Raw genomic sequence first — 14,360 nt, 5'->3', positions numbered from 1 at the left:
ATGCAAGACCATCTTTGTACACTTCCTCTATGGCTACATTAGTAGTGACTTCCCCATTGTGGTCCTCCACAGGAGGTGTTGTCGGTGTAGTCTCCTCCTCTAGAGCACCCACACTCATTACCGCTCCATCGAGACTCCCTCCAACTCTTGCATCTGCTTCAGCCTCTCGGGTGGGGATGGCTGTTCTCAGTCCTGCAGACAGAGCTAGACTTCTCGAGCTACTCAACAAGGTCCGCGTGAAGACTCAAAAGTTCAAAGGCCACATCCAATGGATGCGGAACTCATGTGAGGAAATTCCTCACAGCATGTAGAGCTAAAGGTGTGGAGAATGAGCATGCGTTCCTTCACATCTTCCCCTCGTCATTGGAGGATGCCGCCGATGTATGGTACAGTCAATTTCCCCCTGACCACTTCCAGACGTGGACAGACCTAACGGAGGAATTCTTACGCACTCAAGTTGGAAAAATTCGAACACATGATTGTCCAGGAGTTATCCACTGATACCATGAAGCTTGGCGAAAGTATCTCGAAGATGTACATAAGGATGAGGGTCTTGGCCGCAAAGATGTCGGTGCCACCCAATGACGCCGTCATGAAGGGGTGGTTTTTGAAGGCTTTACCCTCCACCATTGCTATAAGGCTGGTTGGCAAACTCCCTGAGCATGCCTCACTACAAGAATTCCTAAGGGAAGCGGTGAAGATGGAACGGTCCCAGTTAAGTTTCGCCTCAACAACCGCCCAGACCACCCAACTTCCGAGAGAAGAGGGCTCACAAGCATGGTAGCAACTCAAGAAGGAATTAGAAGAAATCAAATAAGGTCTGAAAGACAGAACAAAAGTGGATGGACCGTCACCCTTTGAAGCTCAGATAAGAAGTGGTCTCTGGTGCACCGACTGCAAGGGTTCTGGCCATGGCTGCTAAGAATGTCCATCGAAGCGTAAGGTACCCACCCCGACCTCCTTTTGCACATTTTGTGAAATTCATGGACATGATGCCTCCGAATGTAGGTATCTTAAGGGGTTGAGGAAGCTTCTACCGGAGTATCCAATTGGAGAACCACTGGCGGCTACAGTCAACAAAGCTGCACCGAGGCCGGTACCCCTAGCTTCAGCCCCTGTGAAGGCACTTGAACCACCCACCCATCCTATCATTCCACCTCCACTACTTCCTAATCCTCTTTTGCTCCAAGCTCCTACTCCCATTGAATTTGGGGCTCCATACTTCTATCCTCCGCCCTACTATGCACAGTATCAACCACCTATGTCAAGGGGTGGATATGGATCGCCTTATATCCGCGGTGGACGAGGTGGGTTCCCAGGTGGTGGACGTGGAGGTGGAGGTGGAGGCAGAGGTACCAACTTTCGCAGGCCCATCATGTGCTATAGATGTGGCGAGTACGGCCATTACCAAGATGATTGTACACAACCATTCGGGGGACCCTCTTGTACACAATGCAACACAAATGACCACTACACCAAAGATTGTCCCAATGGCAGAAGGGAATCAACATCGCAAGTCAACATGGTTGATGTAGTAGTGGCGGGGGAGGGTGACAAACCCCATTTGATTGGTGCAGTGTTGGGAGCTGTGACAAGGTCACAAACAAAGGGTGACAGTAGTAAGGATGACTCAACATCAATATCAGAGGCCTCATCACCAACTAATACCAGCTCAGTCACTAGAGGAGCATCCCCACCTCCTTCCTCCAAGGTGGACAGTGGGCACAAGAATGCATCACCCTTGTCCTCTCGTGTAACTGGATCAAAAAGAACCCGAAGGGCCCCACAGCCATGAAGACCTATCAATAGCTCTAAAACTACCTCAACTCCAAGTGAGCAATCTATGCCTTCAAGGTACCAGGAGGGGGTCAAGAGTGTCACCAAAGATCTTCAATCTAGTTCTAAAGATGAAGGCGTCACGCCTGAGTTCCCTTCCCGCAAGTCCAGAATAGTAAGGTTTGCAACGGAAGTGACAACTTTAGGGCAAAAACGTGAGGAGTCACAGGCAGGCCCATCCACTTTCCACTCAGGAAGCACAATGAAGAAAGAGAAGGAAAAAGGGGTGAAGCCCAGTAGTGCCCAAGAAAAGGGGAAATGGGTGATGGAAGAGTCACCACACGAAATATTGATTGAGAATCCAGAGGCACCTTCTCTCCCTCGCGTGAGCTTCGACCCTCGTCCAGAAGCTCGACATATGAAGGCACAAAAGGCTACTACTACTGTCCAGCCTTATTCTTTGATGGATGACTTGATGGATTTCAGGCCCAACATCACCTTACGACAACTCTGTCAATTGTCTCCACATATCAAGCATCAGACTATTGCATTCTTGAATTGCATGCCAGGAGGTCGCCAAAGGGGATCTGTTCAAGGAGGACCCACACCAGAGACGGTAACAGTTCAAGATGGAGTAACACTAGACAATTGCTCAGCCTATGCTGCCCTCACATGTGAACAAAGTCCCAAGCTCGCAGTGGAAATCAACGGGGTGGAGCTGAAAGATCTTTTCTTGGATGGTGGGGCAGCAGTGAACATCATGCCGAGAGGTACTCTTCAACAACAAGGTTTGAAATCGACAACTGACGCACATTTTCAAGTGCGCATGGCGGATCAACGCAAGGTGAAGCCTAGGGGGGCTGTCAAAGGTGTTCACATGAAGATTGCGGGAGTTACATTCCTGTCCAATTTTATCGTACTTAATATGACGGAGGGTGAGCAGACTTATCCTCTACTTCTCGATAGACCATGGTTACGCTCAGCAAAGGCCATTCAAGATTGGTCAAGTGATGAAGTTTGATTGCCTTTGGGATCCACATCCTTAGAAATAGACATGGTTACTGGAAGGGCTCGTCACCGACCTGTGGAACTTGGGGAAGAGGATGAAGAAGAAGAAGGGGTGGAAGAGGAGCGATGGGCACTTGGGGACTGGCCCCTACAAGAAGAAGAGCTGGCCTATGTGGAGGACTCACCCTTCCAAGATCAAACCTATGCAACAGCAGCACGAGATGATGGTGAGAGCTTGACGTACTTGTTGGAACATGCTGGACCAGATGAGGAAGAAGCTGTCATCTTGGATTGGATGGGGGCCCTAGGATCCTTAGCCATCAACAGGGTGGAGTTGTGTCCAGAAGAGGATCCTGAAGCCCATCTTGGTACTTCACGGAATGCACAAGAGGTGAGCCAGGAAGCCTCTCCACCACCTGGTTTGGCTGACCTCATGTATGAACAAATGCCTTTTGGTCTTCTTAATAATCCCCACATGTATCAGCGAATGATGACCACAAGTACCAGACCAAGTGGTGGAGAGGCCAACAAGGTGACTCAAAGACAAGACCATGAAGCAGCAATGGAAGCAATGGAAGCACACGACATGGATGCCTCACACCAAGAAAAAGACCATGGGGTCACAACAGAGGAGGAAGAGGATGCTATACAAGAAGATGATAAGACAACTTGAAGAAACCGTCCACATTCACACTGGAGTCTGGAACTTCAAACCTGCAAGGCAAGCCCACAACATACAGGGAGAAGAAGATGTCGCGGACCTTGTTCTACTCGACTTATACATGTTAGAAGCTGACCCCCCAACGACACAAGAGGTTCCTGAAACTACATACGAGGTGGTTGGACTACCATACAGAGGAATGCTCAAGCAAGCACAAAAAGGAAAAAAGAGAATGGGCCCAAGTGCTGCCTCTACATCTCAACCATTTCCAAAAGACACCCAACCGTCCTATCCGAGCTCTTGGATGGAAGAAGTAGTGGGGGATTTTTCTATGGATGATACTCCTGCGCACCCAGCGGTGGGAGCAGAAGAACCGAACAACTCCACATCAGGAAGCATACCTCAAGTTGACCATGCCAGGGATTGGAGGTATCTTAACATTGGGACAGAGGACCAACCACGACATCTTAAGGTAGCCAGTTGGGTCTGGGAACATGACTATCTCCTTGCTGCATTGTCTGATTTTTTTCAAGAGTATGTCGATGTCTTTGCCTGGTCATATAAGGATTTAAAGGGAGTACCCGCTGAGTTCATGGAACATCACATCGATCTATATCCGGAAGCAGACCCGGTGATCAGGGGACCATATTGCATGAATCCTAACTATGGCAAGGCTGTCCATGCTGATATTCAAAAGATGGAGCAAGGAGGGTTGATCTACCCTGTTGACTACTCCGAATGGCTTAGTGGCATTGTAGTGGTGCCCAAAAGAGAGACTGGCAAACTCCGAGTTTGTGTCAACTATAGGAGTTTGAATACTGCCACATGTCGGGATAGGTTTCCTCTCCCCTTCACTGACAGGGTGCTAGAAACCATAGCTGGTCATGCTCTCTACTCCTTCATGGATGGATACAGTGGGTATAACCAAGTTCGGGTGCGAGAGCAAGATCAATTAAAGACTACCTTCGTCACCCAATGGGGAACTTATGCTTACCGGATGATGCCTTTTGGTCTATGCAATGCACCGGCCACGTTTCAATGTCTTGTCACCAAACTCTTCCAACACAACATCATAAAGTTTCTTGAGGTATTCTTGGATGACTTCTCTGTGTTCAATGGTAAGAATGCTTCTCACCTCGAACCTGCTATTTAAACTGATCACATGAGTAAGTTGAGGTGGGTTTTTGATAAGTGCAGAGAAGCTAGGTTCTGCTTGAATCCGGACAAATGTTTCTTCCTCGCCTTGCGAGGGGTTCTCCTTGGTCACATTGTCTCGGCTGAGGGAATGACCACGGACCCAGCAAAGGTGGAAGTGATATTTGACCTTGCCTATTCGCACACTCAAAGAAGTCAAGTCTTTTTTGGGACATGTGGGTTATTATAGAAGATTCATCAGGTTCTATGGCGACATAGCGGTGGCGTTGACGGAACTCCTTCGGCAAGAGCAGTCCTTCAACTGGTCGGCACCTCAACAACTGGCGTTTGACAACCTCAAGGATCGTCTAGTAAAGGCACCCATCTTGCAGCAACCTCAATAGGATGTCATTTTTCATGTGCATGTAGATGCAAGTGGGCTGGCGATCGGGGCGATATTGGCCCAACTAGATGAAGAGCACAAACTCGACCTACCTATGTACTTCGCAAGCAGACAACACAACGGAGCAGAAAAGAAACTATAGCACTAAATGCGAGGGCTTGGGCATGGTCTATGCCATGACAAAGTATCGACACTATCTCTTGGGCACTAAGTTTGTCATCATTACTGATCATCAAGCTCTCAAATACTTACTGAACAAACCAACGCTTGGGGGGGAGATTGAGCAGGTGGATTCTTCTATTTCAAGAGTTTGACTTTGACATCCTTGTTAGAATTATAGATATAATTCAGCAGTGACCAATGTAATTTAATAAGCTAGTTAGGGACACTTTTCCCTCTTTAAGAGGTTTTTCCCCCCAACCGCAATTAGTTCACTAACTATGGTTAGTGACTACTGAGGTTTTGTCACTAGGACAAAACCTTATCTCTAACTCTTTCAGTTGTGTACTCTTACACTCTTCTATTGCAAACCAAGCTATCAAGCTTTCAGCTCTCAAGCTCACTCTCTCTTGCTCTCTCTCTCTCTCCCCAAATATTCACAATTGGTATCAGAGCAGGTTGATCCTGCTCCCTGCTCCTTTCTTCTTGTCCTCCAGCTCCAGCCCACAAGCTCCCATGCCAGCTCGCCGTATCGTCCGTACAGATCTGTACGGAGGACTGATTCCGTACAGTCGGTACTATACCTGCGACGCCCATACACATCAATACAACGCCGTACTACTGTAGCCGTACATCTGTGACAACTGCGCCGTACCTCCGTACAAGCGACAACAGACTGCCGTACTGCTTCCCGCCGTACATTCCGTACATCCCATACTGGACCTGTGTCGACGTACCAACGCTTGTCTCACCGCTCATCCGTACCTGCACGTGTCGACCACCCGTACCAGCTCGTCCGTACCTGCACGTGTCGACTTTGTCGTCCGTACAACTCGCCGTACAGTTCATAGACGGTACAACCGTACAGCTCATCCGTACAACCGTCACATTCGTACACAGGAGGGTACATGTCCGTACAGATTGACTGTACATTCCGTACAATTCCGTACGTTTGTACGGAGTGTGTCATTCGAGGCAGATTTTTGCTTTGCAGGCCATTTTGTGGGCAGATTTGGACACATTTTGTATATTGGGAATTTTGACAAATTTGGGGCTTTTGCATTTGTTGCAGAGATTGCAAAAATTTGGGGCTTTTGCATTCACATTGCAATTTTGTAGTAAAATTTGGGGCTTTTGCAGTCAGAGCAAAATTTGTGCAACATTTGGGGCTTTTGTTCAATTTGCCCCTCTCTGGTTGCAATTTCAGGCCTATTTTGGGGCTTTTGTGTTGGGAGAGCAATTTTGGAGTTTTCAGTTCATGCTGCCTTTCTTGAAGTGTTTTGCAGCACTTTTGGCGGATTCTGGAGAGTTTTTGATGCTTGGACAAATTTCTGACAGTGCAAGTGCAGAAATCTGAGTTGCATTTACAGCCAGTGCTTGGCTGTGTTTTTTGGGAGTTGTGCATTTCATTCCCAGTAAGGGAATTCAGTTTTGCATCTGCTTAAATCTCTTTCTCAGATATGGCCCAGCAAAATCAGAATGACTTCCAGTTCGGTGGTCTTTCACAGGAAGACAAGTTGGATGGTACCAACTACTCCCTCTGGAGTTTTATGGTACGCAATATTCTGATTTCTCGCAATTTATGGTATTATGTGAATGGGGGTGAGATCCGACCAGCAGGTATGGCACCTAATACCCCTCCTCAGCAAGGAGGTGGAAGAGGTCGTGCACAGGGTGCAGCTGCAGAGAACAAGTTGTCGGTGCAGCTATAGCCACTACTCCAGAGCAGAAGAGATGGGATTCACGGGATGCCTTAGCTTTGTCATGCATCTGTCTTTCAGTGAAAAGATTTATCATTCCGCATATCCGGTCGTGTAAGACCTCGAAGGCAGCGTGGGATATCTTAGAAAGCATGTATGCAGCCCGGAATGATGCAAGGGTATCTTTCTTGAAAAGAGAGTTAAGTAATACACATATGGAAGAGGGTGACTCCATGTCAGTCCACCTCACAAAGCTACAGGATCTCAGAGAGCAATTATTGAACATAGATGAGATTATTCCTGATTCAGAGATAATTGCTACCACTCTGAATTCTCTTCCAGAGTCTTATCTCAGCTTTCATACCTCGCTGAACTTATCATTGAGAGGGGGTGCAAATCCTCTCACTTTTCATGAGTTGATAGGACTTTTGCTTCAGGAAGAGCAGACCAGGAAAAACTTGGCTTCACGTGCAGGTGAACAAGCTATGCTCTCAAAGTTTAGGTCAAAAACAAAGGGACAGGCAAAGACATCAGTAAATCAGCCTTCCAGTGGGTCAGGACAGCCTTCACAAAAGGCTAAAAATGATGCAAGTAAGCCCAAGAAGAAGGGTTTTTGTCATTACTGCAAAAAGCCAAGTCATCACATTGCAGAATGCAGGAAAAGGCTTGCAAAAGAGAAGAAAAACAGCTCCGGTATGGCTGTTTCAGATTCAGCTCCTCATGCATCTGACAGTGGGGATGCTGCAGCCAACTTTGTTGGACAAGATTATGCCGACTTGCAGTTATGACTCTTCTACGGATGCATCTGCTTTCAGTGTCAATGAAACACTGAACACTTGGTATTTTGACAGCGGTGCATCCAAGCATATCACTTCTAGGAAGTGTCTTTTTACTTCCTTGCATCCACCTCCCGTTGGTAAGAAAGTCACTTGTGCCAATAAGTCGTCATATTCAGTACATGGCACAGGAGAAGTTGAGCTTACTGCCATTGATGGTTCAGTTTTCAGACTTTCAGATGTCTTATATGTGCCTGGTATCACCAAGAATCATCTTTCAGTGTCCACTCTTAACAGAGCTGGATTTCAGGTCATCTTTGAGGATGACAAATGTGCTGTCCGAGACAGGGAAAATGATTATGCCTTAAGATTATCTGGTACTCTGCTGCGTGGGCTTTTTCAGCTTGATCTTTTTGAGAAAAGAGCAGCCCATGCTGCAGTTTCTACCCCTACTGCTGCCATGCAGAATGCAGAATTATGGCATGCCCGATATGGCCACATGCATTACAACAGCTTGATGACACTTCAGAAGCACTCTATGGTTGATGCATTGCCACCTCTTGAGATACCTCCTCCACATGCCTGTGAAGGGTGCATATTTTAGGCAAGATGCATAGATTCCCCTTCAAAAAGGATGGTTCAGTTAAAGCTGTCCACAAATTACAGCTTATACACAGTGATGTCTGTGGTCCCATGAGGACTCCATCATTGGGTGGTCATCTCTACTTTGTTACCTTTATTGATGATTACTCCAATTTCACTTGGGTCTTTGGGCTGAAGCGCAAATCAGAAGTGTTCATGGTATTTAAACACTTTTCAACCATGGTTGAAAATGAAACCGGACTCAAGATACAGACATTGCGCACAGATAGAAGTGGGGAATACTTGTTTGCAGATTTTAATGCTTTTCTGAAAGGCAAGGGTATTGTGCATCAGCTCACAGTGAGGCTGACCCCTCAGCAAAATGGCAAAGCTGAGAGGAAAATAAGAACTCTTATGGAGATGGACAGATGTATGCTGAAAAGCAAACACATGCCTCACAAATTCTGGCTTGAAGGTCTGATGTGTGCCAACTACATTTTAAATCGGGCTCCCACTAAGGCTTTGAAAACAAAAACTCCCTATGAGGTCTAGAATGGGAGAAAGCCTTCAGTGGATCATTTTCGAGTCTTTGGATGCCTTGCATATGCTCATGTTCCAGTTGAATTTAGGCACAAGTTGTCCGATAAGGGAATAAAGTGCATATTTGTTGGGTACAGTGCAGAAAGCAAGGGGTACCGTCTCTACAATCTTGCTACACGCAAGATCATTGTCAGTAGAGATGTGATATTTGCAGAAAATTCAGCTCACACTCAGGCTGAGTTTCATATGCCTTCTTTTTCAGAGGATGTTTTTGAGGGGTTGCTACCCATTGCCTTGGATTCCCCTGCTGATATTTCAGCAAGAAATTGCAGACATACATGCAGCAAAAACAGTCCCAAACTGGCTGTTACAGACTCTCACGGAGAGTAAGACTGATGCTCCATTACCTGGCAGGACTCGCAGTGCAGCAAGGCACATGGAAGGTGGTAATTCAGTGGAATCAGCATATGCAGGTACTCTTCTTGATTAGGAGGAGCCTGCAACATTCGAAGAAGCAAAGGACAATGTGCATTGGATAAATGCCATGCACGATGAGTTGCAGTCCATTGAAAAAAATCAGACTTGGGATGTTGTAGACTTGCCACCACGTAAACATGCCATTGGCACACGATGGGTTTTCAAGGTGAAACGGAAGCCAGATGGCTCCATTGACAGATACAAGGCAAGGCTGGTTGCTAAAGGCTATGCTCAGAAAAAGGGCATAGATTATGAGGAGACTTTTGCTCCTACATCCCGGATGACCACCATCCGATCTGTTATTGCAATGGCTGCACATTTTGAGTGGAATGTTCATCAGTTGGACATAAAAACAGCCTTCTTAAATGGAGACTTGCTGGAAGAGGTGTATGCCAAACAACCTCCAGGCTTTGAAATTACAGCAAATGCACTTCAGGTATGCAAGCTAAACAAAGCTTTGTATGGGCTGAAACAGGCTCCTCCTGCATGGTATGCCAAGATTCATGCCTTTTTGACCAGCAAGGGGCTGCACAATAGTCCTACTGAGAGCACCCTCTACATCAAGATGGATGGGGGGGAAATTTTAGTCATCCTTCTTTATGTCGATGACTTACTGCTCATAGGGTCCAATGAAGATAAAATTGCAGATTTCAAAGCTGATTTGCAGACCACCTTTGACATGTCAGATTTGGGGCTGCTTCACTTTTATTTGGGGATCCAGTTCTCTCAAGAGAGACGTGGCACTGTTATGTCTCAATCCAAGTATGTGCAAAAACTCTTGGACAGATTTAACATGCATGATTGTAAGCCCATAGCCACTCCCATGGAGCATGATGCAGGAGAATCAGTTGATGCCACAGCTTACAATCAGGCTGTTGGATGCCTCATATATCTCTGCAACACTAGACCTAATATTCAGTTTGCAGTATCTCAGGTGAGCAGGTATATGCACAGCCCAAAAACTATGCATTGGCAGGCAGTTAAGCGCATCTTCCGTTATTTGCAGGGCACGAAGTCTTTTGGCTTGTTATTTCCCAGGGGAGGTGACTTGCAGATGCATGCCTACAGTGATTCAGATTGGGCTGGTAAATATGATACTAGGCAGTCCACTAGTGGCAATTGTTTCTTTTTGGGTAAATCTTGCATTTCCTGGCTGAGCAAGAAACAATCTACAGTGGCTACCTCATCATGTGAAGCTGAGTACAGGGCAGCTTTCACAGCAACAGTTGAATGTGTCTAGCTGCGACGTCTATTTGATGATCTTCATCTGTCCAATTCTCACTGATAGTCAGAGTGCCATTGCAGTGGCAAAGAATCCAGTGTTTCATGCTCGCACGAAGCACATTGAGGTTCACTATCACTACGTCAGAGAGAAGTTGCATGTAGGAGAGATCAGTATGATCTTTGTGTCCACACATGACAACGTTGCAGATATTTTCACCAAAGCACTACCACGTGAAAAGTTTGAGGCATTTCGCAGTGCCCTGAACTTATATCCGTTTGGTGATTGATCAGCCTTGTACATGACATTGGCACTGCAAGGGGATGTTAGAATTATAGATATAATTCAGCAGTGACCAATGTAATTTAATAAGCTAGTTAGGGGCACTTTTCCCTCTTTAAGAGGTTTTTTCCCCTAACCGCAGTTAGTTCACTAACTATGGTTAGTGACTACTAAGGTTTTGTCACTAGGACAAAACCTTATCCCTAACTCTTTCAGTTGTACACTCTTACACTCTTCTATTGCAAACCAAGCTATCAAGCTTTCAGCTCTCAAGCTCACTCTCTCTTGCTCTCTCTCTCTCTCCCCAAATACTCACAATCCTAGTGAGAGCAGGGCGATTGCATCAACCAGCAGACCACTTGTCAAGGATCTCTTCAGGTGAAGCAGCCATAGGAGTTGATGATGACCTTCCAGATGTGGGCCTCTTCCGTGTCAGTGTCACAATACCAAAAGATGATTGCCTGTTTGCTGTGGACTGCTTTCCCCCATGGTATGCAAACATTGTACGCTTGTTGTCTATAGGTGAGTTCCCCAAAGGGTTAACTCTAGCACAAAAGCGGAGGCAGATTGTTCAGGCTGCTCCTTTCAAACTGATCGCGGGTCAGCTGTACAAGTTGGGGAAGGACCACATTTTAAGGAGGTGTGTGCTCCCTCATGAAACACAAGCCATCCTTCAGGAGGCTCACTCAGGAATGGGGGGAGGTCATATGGCACCAGAGGCCACTGCTAGAAAGATAATGTACTCTGGGTTGTGGTGGCCAAAGCTATTCCAAGACTGCTATGCTTATGTGCGCCGCTGCAACTCATGTCAAAGAGGGGGGCCGAAGCCTATCCGACGGGAGTACCTTCCCCGTCAGCCATCCAGCCCTGTACCACCCTTCTATAGATGGGGATTGGATTTTGTTAGACCCATCTCTCCTGCAACTCGAAGAGGGAACAAGTATGCTCTGATTGCTACTGATTATGGCACTAAATGGGTGGAGGCTAAGGCCTCAAAGACATGCACTGCTCAAGTTGTGGCCTCATTCTTGTATGATCAAATCATTTCTAGGTTTGGATGTCCTGTGGAATTGATGAGTGACAGAGGTACCCACTTTCTCAATGATGTCATTACTGACCTCATCACCCAACTGCAAATTGTTCACAAGACCTCTAGTTCATACTACCCTTGAGCCAATGGTTTGGCCGAGAGCTCCAATCGAACCATGTCTCATATTGTGGCTCGGTTATGCCTTAATTCCTTGGCAGATTGGGATATTGTACTTACCAGCCGCTCTTTTTGCTTACAGAACAGCATACAAGGCTAGCACTGGATATTCACCATTCTAGCTAGTTTACGGCCTGGAGGCAGTTATGCCCTATGAGTTCCACATGAAGACCACTAGGGTCATGGCAGAGATGGATGATAACTTGGAGGCATGCACACTTGAGAGATTATGGGATCTTGAAGCCTTGGATGAACATCGTCGTGAAGCAATCCTTGCTCAGGAAGTCTAGCAAAGAAGGCAGAAAGCATGGCATGACAGAAATCTCAGGAAGAGGGAATTCCAAGTTGGCAACTTGGTCTTGTTATATTCCAATAAGTTCCTAAAGCATAAACCCAAATTTATCAGTGGCTAGACAGGGCCCTTCTTTATCACAAGGATTATTCCCAGTGGAGGGGTTTATTTGGCCACCTTGGAGGCGTAAATGGCTCACGGGTAAAGAAGTATCATCCTCATTGACTCTCTCTCTTCGGATAAGGATTTCCATTCCTGTTATTTGAATTTTTATTCATTCAAAAAAAAAAACAATGTATTCCTTTTCCTAACCCTGTCAAGGTTCTACTCTCTACCAAGTTGTGCTCTTTTGGTGGGAGATCAATGGCACACACTTCTCCTTAATCCCTCTTCACCCCTCTGTCACCCAGGTTCTCACCCTCTGTTCACCCATGTTCACCTCATGTTCACCTCCAGTTCACCCCATGTTCACCTCTGTCACCCATGTTCACCTCTAGGTTACCCCTGTTCACTCCTAGTTCACCCCTGTTCACTCCTATGTCACCTCCTCATGTTCACCTCTCGGTCACCCATGTTCACCTCTAGGTCACCCCTGTTCACTCCTAGTTCACCTCTGTTCACTCCTATGTCACCTCCTCATGTTCACCTCTCTGTCACCCATATTCACTCCTAGTTCATCCCTGTTCACTCATATGTCACCTCCCCATGTTCACCTCTCTGTCACCCATGTTCACCTCTCTGCCACCCCTGTTCACTCCTAGGTCACCCCTGTTCACTCCTATGTCACCTCCTCATGTTCACCTCTCCGTCACCAATGTTCACCTCTAGGTCACCCCTGTTCACTCCTAGGTTAATACATGTCTCTCTCTCTCTCTCTCTCTCTCTCTCTCTCTCTCTCTCTCTCTCTCTCTCTCTCTCTCTCTCGCCCGATCTTCACGATGCGCCCGGCCATGCAGGCCAGGATCAGCCGGGGATACGCCGCTATTGCCAGGCTGGAGCGACAGTGCTACCACTCCCACTTCCACGACCCGCGGACCAAGTCTCTCCTTTTTTATTCTTTGGTCCGCCCAGCAGGCATGTACGGTAGCCCTCGGTGGGGAGTCGACCTTTCAGACACACAGTGGGCTCGAGTTGAGCACCTATAGATACTGATGTTTGCTCGGATGATCCGTAGCAAACCATCGGTACCGCACCAGATCATTCTAGCAGAGTTCGGCGCCTCACCCCTACAGCTTGATGCGGCTTTTCAGGCTATCACCTATCTCCACAGAGTCAGGGATTTCAGCTCCTCCACTGACGGTCGCCTCCGCCTACCTTGGTTGGCCCTATCCTCCTCTATGGTCTTATCCGCCTCTCAAAGCTCTATCACGGAGTTCTTCCTGCCAGATCACACAGATCCCCACGATACGAGGCCTTCACATGATCATGACCCAGAGCCTGTGACTCGACAGCTCAGACACAAGGTTGACACGCAGATTACACTTGGGGATATCCCCTCTCTGTTCCAAGTCGGAGCCTGGCCGACAGGGGTTACTGTAGCCCTTGTTAGGTGCAGAGGTATGACCAAGAGACATCAGGCTCCGACAAGGGTTATTGTAGCCCTTGTTACGTGCATAGCTATGACCAAGAGACGTCACAGAGCCACACCCGTGAGCAGCCGACAGCACTCTGTCACCGATTTTATGCCTCCATTGCCTCATCCACCGATGATGATGATGATGATGATGATGATGATGAGACTGATATGAGTCGACCACTGACATGACTATGTTGTACTTAGTACTATCATTTTGCATTTTTTGCATTCTGCATTGGTGTGGATGCTCGTTTAGTAGCTCCACCCTCACAGCTCGTTTGTACCAAGATTTTCAGAGTCTCATAGACCCATCGGTCTTCCAAAGACTCTCTCTCTCTCTCTCTCTCTCTCTCTCTCTCTGCCTTTGTTGGGAGGAGAACATAGAGCTTGAGATCATTCAACCACAAAATTTCTAGAAAGAGACAAATGGAATGTCCTTTCAATTAGCTTATTTTAAATCATAATTTTAGCAGAGAACTACTTGTCCCTTGGTGAAATCTGCAGCCTCAAGTTTTAAAAAATGACAGGTATAGTGCTTTCATTGGTTCCATGATGACGTATGGCC

At 46.9% G+C, this 14,360-nt stretch overlaps 1 protein-coding gene across 3 annotated transcripts in view; it reads right to left on the bottom strand.

Annotated features, from left to right (window-relative positions):
* LOC147883940 (protein ENHANCED DISEASE RESISTANCE 2-like) overlaps window positions 1-14,360 on the bottom strand; it is a 158,993-nt gene that overhangs the window by 84,459 nt on the left and 60,174 nt on the right. The gene's annotated exons all lie outside the window — the stretch shown is intronic.

The sequence above is a fragment of the Dipteris shenzhenensis genome, chromosome 27, assembly GCF_047967505.1.
Source record: "Dipteris shenzhenensis isolate YYH24624 ecotype China chromosome 27, Dip_SZ_1.0, whole genome shotgun sequence".
In the NCBI taxonomy this organism is placed as follows: domain Eukaryota; kingdom Viridiplantae; phylum Streptophyta; class Polypodiopsida; order Gleicheniales; family Dipteridaceae; genus Dipteris; species Dipteris shenzhenensis.
Note: the sequence above shows the minus strand (reverse complement) of the source record. Positions and strands in the feature narration are given on the sequence as shown.